This window comes from Salvia miltiorrhiza, chromosome 8 (assembly GCF_028751815.1).
Source record: "Salvia miltiorrhiza cultivar Shanhuang (shh) chromosome 8, IMPLAD_Smil_shh, whole genome shotgun sequence".
In the NCBI taxonomy this organism is placed as follows: Eukaryota; Viridiplantae; Streptophyta; class Magnoliopsida; order Lamiales; family Lamiaceae; genus Salvia; species Salvia miltiorrhiza.
Window position 1 is genome coordinate 35,878,264 of NC_080394.1, and position 7,578 is coordinate 35,885,841.

A 7,578-nucleotide genomic window follows, 5' to 3' on the forward strand; every position below is an offset into this window, starting at 1 on the left:
GGGGGCAGCGGGGTGAAGCAACAGATGAGCGGCAGAGGAGACTTGGCAAAACGAAGGAGACAAGCAGCCCCAATTTTTTTTTCTTTTTTTGTTATTTAAAATAATTGACAAAACGACGTCGTTTTGGGTGTTGTAATGTAACAACAAAACGACGTTGTATTCTTACATCGGAAAATCGTACACATCAACAAAATCCGACAGCCACGTCACCACCGATCAAGGTGGTAGTCAACGCGGGTGCAATTTGCAACTAAATTAAAGGTGGTGTATTTTGAGGCTATTTTTGAAGGTCATGTGCAATATGTAAATCCGGTGAAAGTTCGTGTATTTTTCGGCTATTAACCATTTAATTTTCGAACACTCAAGAAAATTTGGCACATCAATGCTTTCCATCACCGATCACCCATGCTTTTTCCTTCACTCGTACAATGAATAGTACCATCAACTTTCTATAACAATTCATAGCTTCACTCCCCAAATTTCTACCTTTACACTTCAAATGCTACACTAGTTATCAAGTCTCTCTTTCACTCCCAAAACATGTTCCACCAAGACAGCAGTTCAAGGAGCTCGCTCAACAAATTTCTTCCATCTCCGATCCCTCCGCACAAGACACCAATCAGAATTCATCCACTTAAGGTTTCACCTTTAAAACTCTACTCCCTAAATTTTCACCCTCTGTATTTAAAATGGCAGAATACCTAAAATCATATACATTTTACATACATATTAGTATATGCAAAGGCACAAAGTTTATGTGCATTTGATAAGAACGGATGATGTTTTAAAACGAAAGCTTTGATTTTGGTTTGCTGCGTTGACTGTTGATGGGTCAGAATGAAGGCAGTGGACGGTGGTTGTTGCTGTCGGGGGCGACCTCATCGTCTGTCGCCGGAGTGTGCAGATGAGAGAGAGAGTCTAGAGCGGCGGCAGTGGCGTGGTAGCTATATTGTCGCCGGAAAAATCGAGTAGTGTAGAGAGGAGAGGGTGGCGTCTGATTTTGGGAACCTAGGGCAGTTGCAGAGGGCGGCACCGCCGCTTGAGATACGGGCGGCGGTTGGTTCGCTCTGGTTGCTGGAGAACTTGAGGGAGGCAGCGGTGCCTTTCCGTTGCCAAGTGGAGAAGGACAGGAGAGAGAGTGGAGGGTGCCGGTGATGGTGGCTTAGCTGTTGTCGCCGGAAGGACGAGAGAGTCGGTGGTTTCAGGGAGGCTAGGTCAGGCGGTGGTGGCTGGTTCCAGCTGCTGCGGCCGCTGGGTTCTGTAGGTAGGGGAAACGAGGGAGAGAAGAAGATGGGGGCGAGGGAGAGGGCCGATCGTCGGCTCTTCGTCGAAGGAGGAGCCACGGCGGCGGATTCGAGAGGGGGCGGGCAGATTTCTGGTGAGGAACCGAGAAATTTTATTAATGCATGGGCTGCCTTTACTAATCTTAATAGTTTGGGCTGCTGTTTTCATTTTATAGATTGGGCTCTCAATTACCTTAATATTTGGGCTGCATTTTATTTAATTAAAGGAATGGCCTTTAATTAATTTATTAATTAGAACTTGTAATTAATTGAGTTTGATTAATTATTTTCTTTAAAGAATGATTGCATATTAATATTAATATTATTATGTGCACATTTAAAGTTGAGCATGAAATGATTTGCATTAAACATTTTTGCAAATGAAAATACTCATGATTTAAATTGGTTTTCATAAATTCAATTATCAAAGAAAGTCGAGCAAGGATATTGTTGGTGTCTTTAGCTCAAGATTTTAGTTTTCAATCTTTATATTAAATTTTGAAAACCCGGCTTGGTGAATCATAGAATGTTAAGCACTTTCACTATGATTTAAGATTAGATTCGAGAGACCTTTAAGAATAGATTTCTTGTAGGCTTTGTGGTTCAGGAGGATTAGCGTCGCTATTTTGATTTAGAGTTATGAGTAAAACTACAGGCTTTGCCTAATCAGGTGGGTTTACTTTCCAAATGTATAATGTATGATTGAGTTATTAAGCTTTGATTGGACGTATTTATACGCATTTATTTGGGGGATTTTAGTATGATTTTTGTGTTTAATTCTTATTAAATATCATCTTTAGGATATGATTTTGGTCTTATATGAATTTTGATGGTATTTGATAGGTTTTGGAGAAAAGTATTAATTTTGAGAGGAGTTTTGAAGTCGAAAGCTGTGAAGAACGAAAGATGTCGCATTGTGTACTGGACGGTGTGCCCATTCTGCCTGGGCGTGGATTGAACTGCATGGATTGAAGAAGGCTAAATTGGCGAGAAGAAAGAATTTGGGCTGCCATGTTGATTTGGGCTGAGCTATTTCCTCTTTTTGATCACAAGCCCACACGCCACTTTTAGTTTATTGATTTTGGGCCATGCGCCACCTTTGGTTTCTTTATTTTGTTAGTTTGGGCCTTATTAGAATTAGATTTAATTAGTTAAGGCTTTCACGCCACTTTATTTAGGAGATTAGGTTAGTTTTATATTATTTCCTTAGTTTGTTATACTCCCTCCGTCCCAATAATGAAGTCTCCTTTGTTTTGGGCACGGGTATTTAGGAGAGGTAAAGTTGATGTTAAATTAGTAGGGACCACATAATTAGTACTTTAATTAAAGTTATTTTATTTCTTAATTAAAGCAAAAAAGTCTCTGCGCCTCTCTCTGTATCTCTCTGCCGGCGGCGGCGAAGCTGTTGCTATGCTCGACTTCCTCCACCATCTGGAAATCCGCCGCCGCCGCTGCTGTGCTCGACTTCCGGCGAGGCAGCAGGAGATCCACCTTCTCTAATTCCCGCCGACGGCGACGCCACCCCCTAATCTCTCCTCCCACAGATCTCGCTCTTCCTCCCCTTTGATTTCTCAACGCCCCAAGATTCAATCTTTAAGCCATCATCAGCTAAACCCATCTTCCACCGAAGCAAAAATAATCAAAATCTTCCAAGATTTCCCACCTCTACATCTCATGTCGCAAGGGTGGAGAAACCCTCCCCAAATCAATTGAGTGATAGATCTGCAACAAAACCAATCGTCGAGGCTCGAGGCTCGAGGCGGCGGAGGCGCGAGGCTCTGTGCTGGATTTGTGAGTGGAGGGAGAGGCCGTTCGTTGAAGAGGTTCAGCAGAAGGAAGAGAGAGAGGCGAATTAGGGGTTAGGGTTTTGCAGAGGGCGGCGCCGCTGCTAGAAAAACGGGCGGCGGCTGGCTGCGCGGATGTGTCTGGGAGAGGGAGTCGGTGGAGGCGGAGGAGATCAGAGGGTTGAGGCGGTGGATGCAGAGGGTTGAGGCGGTGGAGAGATAGGAGGCGGCGGCGCCTCGTCGACGCCAGGAGAGGGCAGAGCCCTGGTCGCCGGAAAACGGACGGCGAGGCTGAGGCCTTGTCGCTGCGGTCACCGGGAGAGAAGAGGAACGGCGGTGGTGAGGCGGCGGTGGTGAGATTTCCGAGAGAGAGAAGAGGCGAAGAGAGAGAGAGGGGAAAGAGAGTGAGAGAGAGAGTGTGTGAGATTAAAGTTAGAAAGAGAGAGAATACCTAATTAATTGAACTAATTCTATCCTAATTTTTGCCAAAAAGGGAAAGGAGACTTGAATATTGGGACGGCCCAAAAAGGAATAGGAGACTTGAATATTGGGACGGAGGGAGTATATAGAAGTCAGCGGCCACTTTTTGATCATCATATTCCAGCCGCTATTTTGGAGCAAATTCTGGACGCAAGTTTTGAAGCAATTAATCAAGATTTTTCGGTTTTTAATTATTTACACAATTTATTCTTTTATTTTCTTTTGTTATTTAATTATGTTTTCTAGCTAAATTCGTTTATTCCGGCAACGATTAGGGAAGCACTAGCGAAATTATTCTGTGAGATCTAATTGTTCTTATACTTTATTTTATGCTTGCATCTGCGATTCTCCATGTTTAATGATATTAATTGTTTTAATCTATTAGATAGTTGCAAATATTTATAGGGTTAGAATTAATTATATAGCCAATTGAACCGGCCATCCGTAATTGTGGTTTAGGTTTGATTAGTGGTAAATTGACACTTCAGGGTCAAGGGAAAAGCAGTCTTAATTCAATAATCCTGCGTCAGAGTTTATTGGTTTTGAATCGGGTTTCTCTAAATATTAATGCTGTCGGCTCATTAAACCTATAGAGCGTCTCTTACGGTTGTCAGTCGATTAGGGTAGTAATTGGTGAAGCGTCTTCCTGGTTACCGAATAATTAAGGAGAAATAAGATCACGTCTGAAGCGTCTTCGGTGGTTATAACTGGTTTGTTTGCATGATTTAAAGTTATTTTTGCATCGATGATCGGAATAATTGAGCTAGGGTGGACTTAATTGATTGCTGGAATTCTTTTATTAATTGTTGGATTTTTATTCATCTTTTGGTTAATTATCAAAATTGGTTTAATTGGATTTTATTTATTTAATTTTAAGTTTAATATTTTATATATTTTCTTCTCAAAATTTCGTGGGTTACTTGCAGGCTTTAATTGGAGAAATTCTCGCCAGTCCCTTGGGAGACGATCTTGCTTACTGCTGTCTGCGCAGTGTGGGCATACCGGCTGACTGCCGAATATTTTTGGTGTAAAATGACGCACCAATGAAATACAAACTGTTTATCCAATAAAATATTTTGTGCACTCTGCTCCGTTTAAGGCTCGCAACAACGAATCGATCGAGGTTCTCTCTTGACCTAACACGTTATTTGAGAATTGTGTACACCTATTAGCTGACTCGGTGGGTTGATCTCCATCAGGCACTAATCATGTATGAGGCGTTATAAGGGTTGCTCGACGGGATGCGTTTCAGAGCATTGGATCCCAAATGAAACTTGGCTGGGTTACGCCCTCAGTTCAAGTAAGCAGGAGTAATGGATCCGTCGGTGGCTAAAAGGTCTAGGATCATAGCGAGTAACAGAAAGGGACTGTGATATGTGCGCACAAACGAAATAAATTATTTTAACATGCTTAGAAATTTTTTTAATTTAAAACCTTCTTAGTTATGTCAATTATAATTGGATAAACTGTCTTTATGAAAATATGAAATATTTCAGAAAATGCTTGCCCATTGAGTACATTAGTATTTAGCCCAAATACTTTCAAATATTTTCAAGTTGGCTGGCTGGTGCCGACGAGACTGAGCTGAGGCTAGGGTTCAATTTCCTATTTAGACTTCCGCTGTAGCAATAACACTTACTCCCTCCGTCCTATAAATAATGGCTTATTTCTTTTGGGTACAGAGATTAAGAAGTGTTAAATTAAGGAAAAAAGTCGTAAGACCACATGTTTAATGTTATGGTTAACTAGTTTTAAATATTTTTAATAAAATAACTCTTTTCTTCATCAACACCTCTTCTTCATCAATACCAGCGAGCCGCTGCCACCGGCGGCGCCGTTGCCTTCCTTCAATTTCAGATCTCAACTCAAGCCAACCCAAAAAATCAAATCGTCGAAACCAACCCAAAAATGATTCAACATAGGTAAAACTTCAATCGCCCAAAAATGATTCAACAGAGGCAAAACTTCAGATCTCAAGCCAAGCCAAAGAGAGAGAGGAGGTGGAGTAGATGGAGAGGGATACTCCTCCCTGGAGTCGAACAGTAGCGGCTCCTTCAGATGAGGGGCGACGACGTCACCAGATTTCTGAGATTGCAGAGTCGGCGACGTTGAGATCTAAGAAGGATGAGGAAATTGGGGCTCCATATCTGGGTGTATGAGTGTGCCAAAGAAAAAGAGACAAGGGGAGAAAAGAGTATTAGGGTAAGGTGGCGCCGCTCGCCGGTCTGCCAAAAGCGGCGGCGGTGGCGGTGGCTAACCGTGTTGGCAGGAGAAAGAGCTAGGGCTCGACTCTTCTCCCTGAAATTTTTGCATGCCCTAGCAGAAAGATGAGAGGTGAGGGACGTCGACTCAAGCAGCGATAACTAGCCTCGCCGGAAATTGGGAACCGCGGCGGCAGCGAGAGAAGAGTAGAACGAAGGTAAAGGGAGAAAGAGATAGCAGAGAGAGGGAATGTGCGTTTGAAAAGAAAGAGAGAGAGTGTTTTGGGAATAAAAAGGTAGAAAAATTATGTGGGGGAGAAAAAGATTAGGGTTTGATGGGTCTTTTAAGAATTTTGATTAGATGTTAATTATAGCCCAAAAAGGAAACAAGACATTATATATAGGACAACCCAAAAAGGAAAATAGGCCATTATTTATGGGACGGAAGGAGTATTTGTTTTTATCTTCTCAACTTAAGACTTTCATATTAGATTTAGAATGACATCTCTGATTGAACTTAAACACTTAACTCCTAGTTTTATGCTAATGAATAATGGTTATCAGAAGTATGAAACAAAACTTGTGATCCAAAGGGGCCTAGCCTGACTTGTTACCTTCTATTCGGTTTTATCAAGGATTTTCCCTTATGTTATTTATATGAATTGGTTGCACCTCGATTGTATTTATTCATTTAAGAATTGGGGGTGTGACATTCGGTCACCAAGCGAAAGTAGAATTTTCATGTAATTTTTATATAAACTTTGTGCCTTATATTTCGTCACAATTCAAGCCATTTTTATATTTATCAAAGTTTGAGTCATTTCTTAGATTTTTTAAAGTTCGTCAATTTCTACAAATAACTTCAAAGTTCAAATTATTTTTATATATTTTTTAAGTTTGGGCCATTTTTATAAATGATTTTAAAGGTCATGCTATTTTTTATATTTTTTAAAATTTAGGTAATTTGTCCAAATGGTTCTAACGTTCGGGCCATAAAATACAATAAATCCTAGAATTTTTATCTTATTGATGAGGAGTAATATATGCAGAGCAGAGGAATGAGTGTTTTACCCAGGGAGCACCAGAGGAGTCACTCAGACAGAGGAATGGGTTCAGACCAGAGGAACCGTTTAGGCCAGAGGAATGGGTTCGGTCAGAGGAATCGCGGAAGCCAGGGGAATGATTTATCCGCAAGGAAGTCAACGGTGGGAGGGACCGTTTCGCCCGGGAAGCGCCAGAGCAGAGGAATCACTCGCCCACAGAGGAATCTAAAGCTCCGTGATACAGACGCTTCTCTATTCCCGAGCAGAGGAATGAACAAAGACAGACGAAATTACCACCGTGCCCTTGACCATGCGGGGAGCATGGTTTCTACAATGAAATTACCATTTTACCCCCCACATGTGTCCTATAAATACCCCATGCTACCCCATTATGTAAAGAATGTGCTCTTCAATACTACAGCAATCTTATTATTCTCTCAACAATTCAATTCTCTTCTCGCAGCTTACACGCTTTATACTAGGTAAATTCACGATCCAATCATGATCCACCGATAAAAACATCATCCACACAATTGTAATTCACCAGCCGGCGCCGTCTGTGGAAAATCATGAGTTAAGGCGTGAGTTCCAACCTGCGCATGCAAATCTGCAATTGTGGGTGGATTTGCGTGCGCAGGCCCCGATCGGTCCGTTGTTTCGAGTACCCAGGTGGATTCGGATAGATCCACTTTTCGCTTCGATCTGTCTGAAAACCCATAAGATTCGTGTGTTTTTATTTTTTTTGCGCTTATGCATGTTTGGAAAGTGGTTGAGATCGATAATTGGA

The 7,578-nt window shown here is 41.7% G+C and overlaps 1 long non-coding RNA gene across 1 annotated transcript; it reads left to right on the forward strand.

Annotated features, from left to right (window-relative positions):
• Positions 1-397: 397 nt before the first annotated feature.
• On the forward strand, positions 398-2,390 carry LOC130997949 (uncharacterized). The gene is made up of 2 exons (XR_009093267.1): positions 398-639; positions 2,127-2,390. It is a non-coding gene; the product is annotated as an uncharacterized LOC130997949 (long non-coding RNA).
• The last annotated feature ends 5,188 nt before the right edge of the window (positions 2,391-7,578 follow it).